Here is a 12,510-nt window from a genome sequence, read left to right as displayed (position 1 = left end):
TCTGTGTGACCTCGCAGCCCAAGTTCTTGGCTTTGAATATTATTAATGGGCAGGCATTAGGTGTGGATTTATTTTCATCAGCCAGTAGCAGCCATTGTGGTATTGAAACATGAGTAGACAGATGTCCATCGATTAAGAGAACTCAGTTCAGAAACAAACTCAAAGGTACATATTCATTTGTTTGATACAGAAGGCATTTCCAGGAAATTAAAAAATTAATGATTTGATGAAATTGCGCCAATGAATTAACTTTTTAGAAAGTGCCTCACCTCTCTCTCTGTGGCCAAATAAATTCCAGTCTAATTAAACGATGGAAATGTAAAACCAAAATAATACAAGACATAGGCCACGTGCCAGGGAGCTTTTCATCTGACCTTGAACTGGGGAGGGTCTTTGCAAAGATCCCCAGAAGGAGGGGAGCTCTATATGAAAATATTAACGGCTTGACAACTTAAAATAGTGTTCTGCTTTTATTCACATAGAGCCCTGGTCCCCTTGGCCTTCCCCCAATCTTATTGCTAAAATTTCTTCACCCCCTCTTCTCCATTCAGGCTTTCCATGACCCAAGAAGCATCGAGGAAAAACCATTTGCTCATCTTAGAGAATCCAGAGACCCAGAGAAGGGAAGCAACTTATCTAAGAATAAACGGCTTGAGAGTAGTGAAGAGCTAGATGGCCTGGGTTTGAACCCCAGCTCTGCCACTTACCTACAGTGTGACCTTGGGGAAATCACCTCCCCTCTCTGAGCCTCCATGTCTTCATCTGTAAATGAGGAGGGAAAGAATACTGTCCCGCTTGTTATGAGGCTTAAATGAGTTGTCCTGCGAAGTGCTGAGACTAGAGCCGGCTCATACAGCAAATGCTCAATAAATGTTGTTTATTAGGAGGCCAGGGTTAGCCTCACGCTAGCCTGGAGGACAGGAGTGAGAGCACACGTGTCTTCACCACAGAGGTAGATGCTGGACCAGCATCAAGCCCTCAGCAAACACTTACTTGAGACACAGCTGAGAATTGTGTGCAGCGCCATTCCTTTGAGCTCTGTTCTTTTATTTCAGCCTCACGACGACACTGGGATGCCAGCGGGCAAATACAATTGCACCCATTTCAAAGATGATAAAACTGAGACGTGAGAGGCCTTGCCTGCAGTCGCAGAGAGTTGGGGTTAGACTCAGATATCCTGCCTTCTCCGCTATACTTTTTTTTTTAAAATATATTTTATTGATTCTTTACAGAAAGGAAGGGAGAGAGACAGAGAGGTAGAAACATCGATGAGAGAGAAACGTCGATCAGCTGCCTCCTGCACATCTCCCACTGGGGATGTGCCCGCAACCCAGGTACATGCCCTTGACCGGAATCGAACCTGGGACCCTTCAGTCCGCAGACCGATGCTCTATCCACTGAGCCAAACCGGTTTTCGGCAACCGCTATACTTTTACACGGAAATCTGAAGCCTGCGCCTTTGGCCGCCACCAAACAAACAACAGCCATGGTGTGTATGTGTTTGTCATCAAAAGCCTCCATGTATAGAGCTTATTATATACTCAGCCCGGCGAGAATGCTGCCCATGTAGCACCTCATTTAATCCCCAAAGCAGTCCTGTGGGATAGACATTATTGTGCGCATTCTATGCATAAGGAAACCAAGGGTCCGATAACAGGGTCACATGGGGACAGAACAAAGTCCCTATTCAAGTGGAGGCCTGCGTGATGACAGAGCCCATATTCTAACCAGGAAAAGGACTGAAAGGCGTACGGCCCCGTTCTTGCCTTAACGAAGTCAATGATGGCCCTTGGGAAGACGACCCAGCTGGAAAGAGCAGAGCCGGGGATTCAGAGCGAGGCTGCCTGATTTGGGGCCTAAGCTTTAGTTCCCATGTTATCCTGCCAAGGACTCCCCAGATAACTCTACTAAAACACTAACCGATGTGAAAATACTAACACCACGATACGGAAAGAAATCGCTATGTATCTCCTCAGAATAACAGCACCGGCCCAGGCGCCATGGGAACCACAGGGAGAGGGAGCAGTGATTGATTCACTAACAGAGGCAACCGCCACCTGCCAGGTGCCAAGCACCCTGTCCTAGACACCCTGGCGACACAGGACACGTCTGACCAAAGTGTTTGCAAAAGCGAAGGGGGAGACGAGACATAACTGGACAAGCAGAGAAAGGTAAGAATGGCAGCTCAGGAATAGAGTTGGTTTCCTGGTCTCAGCCCTCAAAACACTCCAGACCATTTTAAGGAGACACGCTACACAGATCACCATTTCAACGTCAACACCACGCGGTATAGACAGTTGTAGGAGGGCGGCAATGAATTGTCAAGTGCAGAATTTGAACAGAACAGGATTCTGGAAGGCTTAGCGACCTTGGGTAGCTGGGGAGGGTCCACGCAGGCTGTAGGCCCATGGTCAGCAAACCGTGGCTCACGAGCCACATGCAGCTCTTTGGCCCCTTCAGTGTGGCTTTTCCACAAAATACCACGTGCGGGCGCGCACGTACAGTGCGATTGAAACTTCGTGGCCCATGCGCAGAAGTCGGTATTTTGTGGAAGAGTCGGTATTTTGTGGAAGAGCCACACTGAAGGGGCCAAAGAACTGCATGTGGCTCGCAAGCCGCAGTTTGCCGACCACTGATCTAGGCTGATAAATCTATAGCTTAGATCAGGGGTCCTCAAACTACGGCCCGCGGGCCACATGCAAATACAAATATTGTATTTGTTCCCGTTTTGTTTTTTTACTTCAAAATAAGATATGTGCAGTGTGCATAGGAATTTGTTCATAGTTTTTTTTTTAAACTATAGTCCGGCCCTCCAACGGTCTGAGGGACAGTGAACTGGCCCCCTGTTTAAAAAGTTTGAGGACCCCTGGCTTAGATCCACAGTTAGCTACTAGAGGCCCGATGCACGAAATCTGTGCAAGGAGCTCAGCCCTCACAGCAGCGGCAGCAGCTTGCCTTGGCCCTCGCAGCCCCGGCTTCATCCAGAAGGTTGGCCGGAAGGATGTTTGGAAGGTTGTTCGGCTGCCCGGTCTAATTAGCATATAATTAGCATATTATGCTTTTATTATTATAGATTCTTTTCTCGAGTATAAATTGGGAAACACACACTTAGAATAAAAGGGGAGAGATGTTGTCCTCCTCCCCCCACTGCCCTTCCTCCTCCATCCCAATCCTGTACGTTGTCACTCATCTCTCTCTCGGGTTGTCTGTCCCATAGGTCCCCAAGTCTGTGGAGAAGAGGCGGGGGAAATTGTGGGGGCATGTTCCCTTTGACTGGCTCGCCCCTTCCCCAAATCACTTCTGACCCCACTATCAAGAGACAATATTGAAAATAGTCAAAAATAAACCCCCGCCAAACACATGAATCAAAGAGTCGCGGCTCCCGGACAAGTTTTTAAAATTGCCTGGTTGCATGCAGGTCCCTTTAGTGCTCGAAGGACTTTAATAAAATTGATTTTCTGAGCCGAGCCTTTTAGCAGCTACTGTATAAGCTTGAAATATGAACCCTTCATTGTTGAAAGTGTTTCATTCTTGCCCTGTTGCTAATTACGAAGGGGAGGCGTGGGTCTGGAATTCTCCATGGCCGACATTCTCGTAATTAAATAGCGTTCTTAATAAAGCTTCGCAGATTTTAAGCAAACCGGCACAGAGGGGGAACCGGCGGCCGTATTTCACGGAGGGGCCGCCGCTGCCGTCAGCCCTCCGTGGACAGTCCACGGCGACAGGGAAGGGACTGACCTCTACGCGTCGCTTGTTCGCCACATCGCAAAAGGTGACATTTTCATTCTGCCGATTGGAAAGGATCCTCGGGGTTTCCTGGGAAGGCCCCTTGGAAAATGAATAAACAACACGAAAGAGGAGAACATTCGTCGCTTTTAATATCCACAGTCTCATTTGGGGAAGCTTAGCACTCTGATAGCGACAGAGCCGAAGCCATGCAACAATGGCTCAAAAATAGAAGGTTCCTCATGGCCCATCTATTAGCTGATGTTTTTCCTCCTGTGATTTTAGGACAGATTTGTTCTCAGGCGCATTGTTACTCCTCTCCCTGACCTGGCGGGGGCCGGAGCGGGTGTATTTACAGAGGACTCTTGGGTGGGGTGACTGTGATGTTGGTGCCAAAGGAGAAAGCCAGTGTCTACCCTGAAGGTGAGACGAGAGAAAGAGCTGTTCGCGGGTCAGGGCTGCGATGACTAAGGAGTGCCGACCCCAGTGCGGTCTCCCTCCCCGCTTTTGAAGATTCGATTTCCTGATCTTCGAGTCACAGGGAGGAAGGAGAGGCAGGAAACGTTGACACGGCTGGACACAGCCTCATGTCACCCGGCTGCTGGCAAACACATGGGATCCCAGTGTCCACATGGGACCCACCGGATAGGAATTCCCCAGGAAAGGGTTTGGGAATTCAAGCCTTTGCCGCAGCATGCGGGCTGATGCTGAGGCTCCGGGAAGGTTGGTTAGCACTGACTCAGGGAGCTTTGGGACTTTCAAGGTAAGTTTTTTGGGGTTTTTTTGTTTTTGTTTTTTTTTGTTTGTTTGTTTTTCATCCTCACCCAAGGATATTTTCCCATTGATTTTAAAGAGAATGGAAGACAGAGAGAAACACGGATGTGAGAGAAACACGTCGACTGGTTGCCTCCTACACACGCCCTGACCAGAGCCTGGGCTGGGGAGGAACCTGTAACCCGGGCATAAGCCCCTGACCAGAATCAAACCCGGGACCCTTCGGTCCGCAGGCCAACGCTCTATCCACTGAGCACACTGGCTAGGGCTCAAAGTCAGTTTTCACAAGGACGGGAAGCAGAGGTCCCCATGGCACAGAGATGAACAGACCATCAGAGGAGCACATGGCACAGCCTTCTGATGCTGGACACCCCGAGTGACGTGGGGGCCTTCCACTTTCAAGACCACAGATTCCCCAACGAGGGGATGGAATGGTGGAACTACACACCCAGGGCCCCTCCGGGTGCTGCTGTTACAGTCCATGACACGTGGCAGCTTCCTGAGGGCGGCTCTGACACTTGCTTAGAGAGCCTAGCCTAATGCTGCTTTGCAGGAGGGGCTGGGATAAAGTGCCATGGTTCGGCCTTCTAGTGAATTCCGGGTGGGTGTGACGGACGGGAGCAGGCCGAACCCAGGGTGGCCAGTGCCAAACGCACTTACCGGTGTCTTAGGAATTAGACACAGTCTTGAAAACGGAGAAATGAGACAGCCCCTCCCCCCATGTCTCGGTATTTCTAACTGAAGAAACATTAAGAACAGCCCGATATAACTACCTGTCATCAGAAAGCGACCTACCTTGAAACATTTTTATCTCTTACTACCATTTAACCTTTTCCTCAGCCCCCCAGGTAGGAGATGATCCATATAAGCCAGAGCACACACCACCTCACTTGGCACCTAGTAGGTCCTCAATCTGTGTCAGGTAAACTCACAAGTATATTAGTAATGCATTTAGGGTTTCACTGTGCTAAATACTCTCCATGGACTTTGTCATTTAATCTTCGTCATCCTCCTCTCAGCCAGGGAGGCAGGTGTGCAGTGGTAGCTCAGGTGGTTTTTGATGAAAGATTGGGGATGCTCAGTCATCTTTCCAGGGGCTGATTTGGTCATTTGTCTATGTCCTTTGGAGAAGTCTCTGTTGAAGTCCTTTGCCCATTTTCGAGTCTGTTCTTCGTTTTGCTGTTGTGGTTGTTGTTGAATTGTGGGGACTCTTTACATATTCTGGATCTTCGCTCCTTACCAGATATGGGGATTGTGCAGTCCCCTTCTGTTGGTTGCCTCGTCACTCTGTTGATGTGCCTTTGGACTGCAGCCCTGCTGTGAAGTTTAAGAGTTCCGTTCATAGTTTCTGTTGGCTGCCTGTGCTGTTGGTGTTAGCTTGAGAAATCATTGCCTAAATGGTTTTGATGTAGTTAAGTTTAGGAATTATAAATCTGGCCCATAGTCTCAACTTTTAAAAATGAAAATAGTGTCATCCCCGCCTCCCTCTTTTGTTGTTTTTCCAAATGAAAACTCACTCAGAAAACCTCCCTACAAAAGGGAACCCCACTAGACGGACTCTCCTCTTCTCCAGAGAAACGGATCCACAATCTGCCAACAGCCCCCAACAGGAACTCCCGACGAAACCCCCCAGTTTAAGGAAACAGTGATTTACTGATCTAACCCCCCAGCTTTTCAAGTGGGGACACTGGGTTCTACAGAAGGTAAAGGACTTTCTACAAGTGGACAGTCCCTCCGCTGCCTGAGCCTCAGGGCTCTGCCTGGAGTCAGCTGAGGGGGTCTTGGAGAGGCCAGAGGCTATGAGAGACCCTTGATCCCCACCTGGTCAAGATGCATGATTGATATAAAGAGCAGTAAAGCCAGCTGGCTTGGCTCCGTGGTTGAGCATCGACCTATGAACCAGGAGGTCACAGTTTGATTCCCTGTAGGGGCACGTGCCCTGGTTGCCGGCTCGATCCCCAGTTGGGGGCATGCAGGAGGCAGCCGATCCATGATTCTCTCTCATCATTGATGTTTCTATCCCTCTCTCCCTCTCCCTTCCTCTCTGAAGTCAATAAAAATACATATTTTTAAAAAGATCAGCACAGAAGATATTTCTGGATATACACAGAGCTTTGGAGTAAGACAAGTTTTCTCTCTTTTAAAGAAAAAAAAAACAACACATCACTGAAGTTTAACTAGGTAATTAACTCACAAATGGGCCCAAAGTGGAAGCGATTACTAAACAATGACTAATGGTAAAGAATACACCCTAAGGTAAGTGATGATGGGGAAGATGAAACGGTTTTAGTCAGGAATCCCATTACGATTCTATTTCAATATAAATAAGCTGACACCAGAAGCAAACGATTAACCCCAAAGCCGCTAGCTGTTCATTAGCTCAGGAATAATTTTGCATTTCATTATTATTCATGTTGGCTACATTTCCATTAAAACCAATTTACTAACCAGGCCTTGGGATGGGCTGGAAATTAAAAGGAGGAGAGAAGGCAGGGAGGGGACATCACCAAGGCCATGGTTGGAGCATCGAGGGACAGGCAAGCTCTCGGAGGCAGATTGCCACTTTAATTACAGATAATGTCTCAATTCACTTCCAAAAAGTGCCTGGGAAACGTCCCCGGGCCGGGCCGGCGTGTCTGGCTGGTGCACCGAGTGGGCGATTTGTTGCCGGGATTTCTGGTTGAAGGGAGAAGTGGCCGGCCAGCTGCTTCCCAGGTCAGCTTCCCACACCCCCTGCTCTCCGCTGGGCAAATAGTTGTCCCTCAGCCTGGGCTGGGCGGGGAAGTCCTGCTGCGTTCTTTGGGCCATTATCTGGACTTAAGGACTTTTCTCTAACCTATAAACGTGACCAAAATACCAGATGACTAGTTAAGCTCCCGTTGAAGGAGCGCCCGCTTTGACCAAGCCCTGAGTGCTGAGTACGTTCACGAATTCACTCGCTTCACTCTCCTCACCTCTCTGAAGAGGGAGTCTATCATTAACCACGTGTTCCAGATGAGAAGGCGGAGACACAGGCTGCTAAGATGGCCCAGAGCTGGGATTCAAATCGCTGTCCTTTGACCCTTGACCTGTGTCCGTGCCCGCTAAGCATGCCGCCTCTGGATGAAATAGCAAAGCAACTGTGTGCCTTTAGGTATGTGTGTCAACAGAGCCCAAGGCGCCTTAGTAACAGACAATGCGGCGAAGGTGATTGGGGGACCCCTTGGGGGGGGGATTTTGAGATTTTGAATGCCAGGCCCAGCAGTTTGAACCTGATGCTTTGGGGGTTCCCAGAGTACAGTCCCCAGCCCACTGGGGGGGGGGTCCATGAACAGAATTTAAAACACTACTCAATAGTTACATGTCCCCAAAATTATTATACACACACGTTGAGTAATTATAAAGGTCGGCTTTATGAAAACACACTTCGCCCTGACCGGTTTGGCTCAGTGGATAGAGCGTCGGCCTGTGGACTGAAGGGTCCCGGGTTCCATTCCGGTCAAGGGCATGTACCTTGGTTGTGGGTACATCCCCAGGATGGGGTGTGCAAGAGGCAGCTGATCGATGTTTCTAACTCTCTATCCCTCTCCCTTCCTCTCTGTAAAAAAATCAATAAAATATATATATTTTTTAAAACATTTCATTTTCAAAATTGAACTATCAGCTGTTAAAGTATGTATACTTTTTGGGGGGACACCCTGTATTTTTAAGTTTATTAGAGATGCATTTAACTTGCATATGCAATCAGGTTAAAAAAAAAACAATCCTTATTTAAGAAAAGAGGAAATTTCTTTTAACCCTTTGCCTATATTCTTATTATGTTTCAGACATTGTTCTAAGCGCTTTGCATTTTAACGTTTAATCCTTATCACAGCTCTAGAAGGTGCAGTGTACTGTCGCTTACTTCTGTGGACAAAAAGGGGCCACATACTTTTAAACCCAGCACGCTCCGGGGAGGCCTGCGTGGCGGCCTTGCAAACTCAGACCTAAAGCAGCCACACAGGACGGTCTGACGTGAAACCTGTTTAACTACAAGCAGTTTGTGGTAGGCCGTGCTGTCCTAGGCCAGGACCTTCCCTGACAAAAGCCAGCCTTTACCTTCACTGAGCCTGTTGTCTTTTGCGTCTGAGATCACATACCTTCGGATCCTCAGGGCGACTTCCTCTTTTCCGGACCCCTCGGGGCACAACCGAGACTCCAGAGCCGAGACTACAAATCCTCTCGTTGTTACTTTATCCCGTTCATTGTCGACTCTAAACTATCCTGTAAGAGGCACCCTTTTACTTTCCATCCAATCCCAGAGGTCTCCAGGCTCAGCTTTCCCCCGCCTCCCTAATCTATCACCAATGGATTTCACCTGACCCACCCACATCTCCTTTGATTGTAATGAATAAAACAAGGTGCGAAACGGCTATTCTCCGAAGCGTTCTCTCAATGCACCGAGAGTCTGCTTCCGGGCAAAGGGCCACAGTTTGGCTCAAATAAACTCACAAAAATTCATTGCAGGTTTGAATGTTTCCTTCGCTGACCCTTCCCTTACTGATGGGGAAACTGAGGCAAAGAGAGGTCAACTTCTTCTAGATCTCACAGCCAGCAGACGGCAGAGCCGGGATTCGAACCCAGGTGTTTATCCCCAGTCTATGTGCTCCTAACAGTTGTGCTGAGGAACCAACTTAGTTCAGGAGGATGGGCTACAAGTCATGAAGGTGGCCGAAGTCGGGCATCTGCCCCAGGTTGTCAGGGTCGCCGAAGGAGGAACGCACGAGGCCAAGGGATAAAGAATTACAAATTTATTGTGACATCTGCTAGCAGAAGGGCTGGGACTGCAGGAAATGGACCTCTGTGATCCATCTCTACAAGGTTGGCTTTTGACGGAATTTGCTGAATTTCCCCAGGGCAGACAGAATAGAGGGAGGAGGGAAGAGAAATAAAGAACCGTGCATGCATCATGGCATAATGGAGCGCAAGAATGCGCCTGACACAGGTGACACGGCCTGACATGTCACACGCTGCGTGGGAAGTGTTACCTACACAACATATCTAACATGTTTAACCAGGGGCCGAGCACACACTCAATGCCAGATACGCAATGGCCATGACCCCTAATACAATTAAGACAAGTTTCAAGTTTGCCGGCCAAGATCTGGATTTCGGCACCGTGCAAACTGAATATGCAAATGTGGACGAAAGGGGCCACTTGCTACCCTGACCAGCTCAGGGGAGGCCTGCATGGCGGTCTTGCAAACTCAGAGACCTAAAGTAACCACAAAGGATGGTCTGAAATTAAACTTTAACTAGAAGCAGTGATGGTGGGTAATTACATCCTAGACCGGTATCTTCACTGACAAGGTCAACCTTTACCTTAACTGAGCCTATCTGTCTTTTTGCATCTATAATAACTTACCCTTGAAGTGTCTGGGTAACTTGTAACTTCCCTTTTTCTGGACCCCTTGGGGCACATCCTAATGTGCCGGGCACTAGGACGGATACCACAGATTCCTTTATTGTTATCCTGTTCATTGTTCCCGCACACACCTAAGTATGTGTCCATCATTTTACTTTTTATCCAATCCCAGGGGTTTCCCGGCGTTGCTTTCTCCCGCCTCTCTAGTCTATCACCAATGGATTTCATGGAAGCACCTATGTCCCTTTCCTTTGATTGCAATGTATAAATACAGATGTAACCCGCCAATCTCCGGAGCATTCTCTCAATTCGTTGAGGTTCTGCTTCCCAGCATATGTCGACAGTGTGGCTCAAATAAACTCACAAAAATCCCTTACAGGTTTCAATGGTTTTTTACGTGGACACAAGTTACCACTCAAACCTGTGTTGGGTTTGGAACCAAGTAGCCACCAAAACCTCCCAGACCCGACACGGTCAGTCTTCCCCTTAATTGATCGGCTTTCCCTTCTGGCCTAGACAAGCCCTCGCGTCTCTACTTCCTGGCAGGAGCCATTCTCTGCCCGCGAGCGGGAGACATCCTTCAGAGAGGCGTCTGAAACCTGCCACGGACGGTGCGGAGAGAAGGCCATCGCCACTCTCCCAGTGACACACGCACAAAAGCTCCTGCAGACACAAATAAGAAAAGTTGAGCCCTTCGCCTGGTGTAATTCACTTCCTTTATTGACCGGGGCTCTCTCTCCCCGAGCCCCCTATGCCTTTGCAATTGTCAGCAGTTCCGAGACCCCTGGCATTCAGCATGATTTGTAATGTAAATTACATAATTGTGCTTTCACATATTTTAACATCAAATGAGATGATTGACTACAGAGTCGGAGCTGTCTACAGGTGGGGGTCAATTACCATCTGAATGATCGCAGTGCCGCACAAGAATAGCCTAGCCACTGAGCGTGACATATTTTTATCTCTATGCATTTCAATGAAGTCGGGCTGGTACATAAAAGGTTATCACCTAGGAAACATACTTTCCTAAGCACAAGTTAAACATGCAAGTGAGATCAGCAAAGATATTCAATTTAGCCAGTCAACCCTAACCTATTAATATTTTAACAAAATCCAGTGAGGATAATTTTTTTTTCTTTGATCCCATTTCATGTGAACAGCCGGGAAGGGGAAGAAAAATTAAAAACAAAATAGTCAAGCATACAGAATGAGGTCCTGTATTAAGTGGGCTATTTAATGTCTCTGGCGTTTCACCGCCCGGGGGGCGGAATGTGTAGATGGATTTAACAATCAAGAGCTGTGTTCCCTTGGCCACAAAGTTCGAGAAAAATAAAATAATCTATACTTCCAAGCTGACAAATTGTACCTGACACACAGCTTCATCTCACCGGGACGCCGGAGATCCGCATTAATCATACGTTACAGGGAGCAGAGGAAAGAGTAAATCAGGCCACGCTGGAAAGCGAGACGGAAGGTCTTCCGGCCAAGATTTTAGTCAATAACGTGTGGGATGATAACCAGAAGCTATTGTTCTGATCTCCCGATACGAAAAGGAACACACGCACCACACAGAGCGGCCCGGAGCCCCGTTGGCTCCCAGGATGCCTCGGGAGAACCCAAACCAGTTGGACAGCTCAGCGGCCCTGCGTGACAGATGATAACAGGCAAATGATTTGTTTGCGCTGGGATAGACTCCAGCCATCCTTCAAGTCGCCCATTTCCGGAGCCTCTGCCACCGCCCAAGGCCTAGGTCACGGGCTCCGCTTGCTTGGGTTTCCTTGTGTAGGAGGTGTTGTCTTCTGGTTGTGTGTGTCCGGCGTTCATTCATGCTGCTTCTAACGACGCCTCCATTTTCCTGGGGACCCTCCCTTCTCCCACCATCAGTCCCTGTGTTTTGGGTGGTGTTGGCTTCATAAACATGACTGGAGAGAGAGAGAGAGAGAGAGAGAGAGAGAGAGAGATCATTTGCCTCCCATACACCTGAACACGTGCACACCTGTGCAGGAAGTAGAGCTGGAATTGTTATATTCAGCTTCCAGGTGGGAAACTGAGGTTCTGAGAAGGTAGGAGTCTTGTCCGAGGCCACCGCGCTGCTGACAATTTCCACCAGGACCGGCAGCCTCTAGGGGTCACGCAGAGCACAGGTATCTTCAGCCTCTCGTGTTAGACACCTGTGTGCCAATTCCTCAGAACTGTGGTTCTCTGAGGGTGGTGAAAGGGCCGGCGGGGCACGTGGCCCCGCAGGCGCCCGGCAGGGAGGATGACTGGCCAAGGGCCCCTCTCAGACCCGTGAGATGCCCTGGCGCTGGGGGGCCGCATCGTGGCGCCTCCTGGCGCGAAGGGCGCCCCGGAGCCGCGGGTTACCGCGGAGACCGCACGCTGACCGCCGATGCCTCGGGGTCAGGCGCGCGTCTTCCCGCCCCGCGGCGCCGGGCAGAGCAGGAACACGGGCGGAAGGCGGCTCTGGACGGGCCGCGCTTCGGGCGAAGCGCGGCCTCCTGGAGCGGCATGGAGGCCGGCAAGGACGCCCACCGGCGGGGCGCATGGCTCGGATGCAGCTCGCGGCCACCGGGCTGGGATCCGAGGCTGGGCGGCTCCACTCTGCCTCCACGCCTCCAGCGCGCCGC

The sequence above is a fragment of the Myotis lucifugus genome, unplaced genomic scaffold, assembly GCF_000147115.1.
Source record: "Myotis lucifugus unplaced genomic scaffold, Myoluc2.0 scaffold_459, whole genome shotgun sequence".
Classification (NCBI taxonomy): domain Eukaryota; kingdom Metazoa; phylum Chordata; class Mammalia; order Chiroptera; family Vespertilionidae; genus Myotis; species Myotis lucifugus.
Note: the sequence above shows the minus strand (reverse complement) of the source record.